This window comes from Propithecus coquereli, unplaced genomic scaffold (genome assembly GCF_000956105.1).
Source record: "Propithecus coquereli isolate 6110/MARCELLA unplaced genomic scaffold, Pcoq_1.0 Scaffold262, whole genome shotgun sequence".
Lineage (NCBI taxonomy): Eukaryota > Metazoa > Chordata > Mammalia > Primates > Indriidae > Propithecus > Propithecus coquereli.
Window position 1 is genome coordinate 2,122,378 of NW_012148197.1, and position 2,217 is coordinate 2,124,594.

The window sequence follows — 2,217 nt, forward strand, 5'->3', positions numbered from 1 at the left end:
AGCCCAGGAGTTTGAGGTTGCTGTGAGCTAGGCTGACGCCACGGCACTCACTCTAGCCCGGGCAAAAGAGTGAGACTCCGTCTCAAAAAAAAAAAAAAGATTGATTCCATAACATTATTTAACTCCCATCCTATATATACTAGGATATAGTAAGAGCTGAAATATACAGTGGTAAAGGTGACACAGATAAGGAGGACAGAGTCACCACCTTCACTCATTCAGTCAACACGTTCGTTTGAGCAGCTGCAAAGTGCCAGGCACTACTCTATGTGCTGAAGATACAGCCACTGGTCGAGCCAACAGACAACATGCTGCGTGGTGTAGAGGAGACACACTGCACAAATACAGACAACACACTCTCGGGCCGTGATGTGAGCTATGTAGAAAAAGCAAGGTGAGGGATGCAATTTTAGAGGGAGTGGTCAGGAAAGCCTCTGCAAGGAGGTGACATATAAGCCACGTGCCTTCACGCATTTCACAGCCTAGTGTCAGAAGAGGAGGGGAAGGACACATAAAAGGGACTAGGAACAACCCACTGAGGGCAGCGGGCAGACAGAAAGGGCACGATGCCCCCTAGAGGCACAGGAGGGAAAGGTAAGCAGGTGGGCTCTGCTTTGCACACCATCCCCAGAACTCAGATTGAAGATCCTTGAACACGCAGACGTGAAAGGCCATGCACACCTCATTCAGGGCGCTCCACAGAGGTCGGCATGGCTGGAGCACCAGGTTTGTGTGCGGAAGACTTGGAAAGGTGAATGGGGGCAGATGGCAAAGAACTGCTCACCACTCAAGGACTTGGAACTCTATCCAAAAGTGGGGGAGTCTGCGAAGGACTATAGGGGAGGAGGTGAACTAGTGCTGTGGTCTGAATGTTTGTGGCCCTCCCAAATTAATGTTGAAACCAACGAGATGGTATTAGGAGGTACACCCTTTTCATGGGAATCTGTCCTCATGAGTGGGATCAGTGCCCCTATAAAGGAGGCCCAAGAGAGCTGCCTCGCCCCTTCCACCATGTGAGGACGCAGCAAGAAGACAGTTGTCTATGAACTAACCAGAGAGTGAGCCCTCACTAGACACCAAACTGCTGGTACCTTGGTCTTGGATTTTCCAGCCTCCAGTATCGTGAGAAATAAATTTCTGTTGTTTATAAGCCATCAAATTTATGGAATTTTGTCACAGTGGACCAAATGGGCTAAGACAAGTAGGTAGGCAACAGTGGGAGACCTGATGAGGAGAGACTGGAAGGACTAATTATGCAGACAGCAGGTCTGAGAATCTGGGGCTTTCTAATATATAACAAAATCCACAGCTTGCAACAAATCGGATTGGCATCAGTTAATCTAAGGGCCCCTCACCTCCTACATATGATAGAATCCACTTAATGTTTACAACATACAGTTGTAAAACTCACAAACCTTAATAACCTTGGATATATATTCATGACTGAAGTAAAACTGTTAATGGCAATGAGAAGTGTAATTCATTCACTTTTAATACAAAACACTTCACATTTCTAAGCTTCAACACAACCGCCATCTTTCGTAGCATATTGTTCAATCCAATTTTCTAACTCGTTGAGAACATTCTCCAGTTGCTGCTGAGTGATTTCCTAAATTGCATTCGTGCTCCCTGCCCTAAGTTTCCCCAAAGAATGTGATTCTGATTAGCAAACAACAATTTTAACAAGCTTGCTTCTATCAAGTGTATATCCAAAGTCATTAAACCTTAAAGATGCAAGAGGACTTTATAAATACCTCCTGCGTTCAAAGAAAAACTTAGGGGAGCTTTTGTGATATGCACACTGATTTACAGCACCTTCCTCCCGCCTCCCTGGGGAGGCCAATGTGGTGCCCCATCAGGAATTGTTCTTTAAGTGATAAAGAACTGGTGGGGTCTCACACAAGACTCATGCAAGTCACACAGGCCCTTCTCTGCCAACGGGAAAATTCACCAAATCACAACCTGGAACAGGCAGGAAAAGAGAGTCAAATCAGAGTACTGGGGACAATGCCAAGTGCCAGCTGCTCCTGCTCTCTGCATTCTGAAAGATTCAGTGCTACCATCCACGTTTTTTTTTATTGTGGTAAAATATACATAACATAAAGTTTACCATTTTAACCATTTTCAAGTGTACAGCCCAGTGTACCAAGTACATTTACACTGTTGTGCAACTATCACGACCCTCCGCTTCCAGAACTGATTTTACATACACACCCG

General features: G+C 45.5%; 1 protein-coding gene across 1 annotated transcript in view; it reads right to left on the bottom strand.

Moving 5' to 3' along the window:
- The window catches only part of ABCC4 (ATP-binding cassette, sub-family C (CFTR/MRP), member 4), a 244,430-nt gene that overhangs the window by 141,030 nt on the left and 101,183 nt on the right, over positions 1–2,217 (bottom strand). The window lies entirely within an intron of this gene.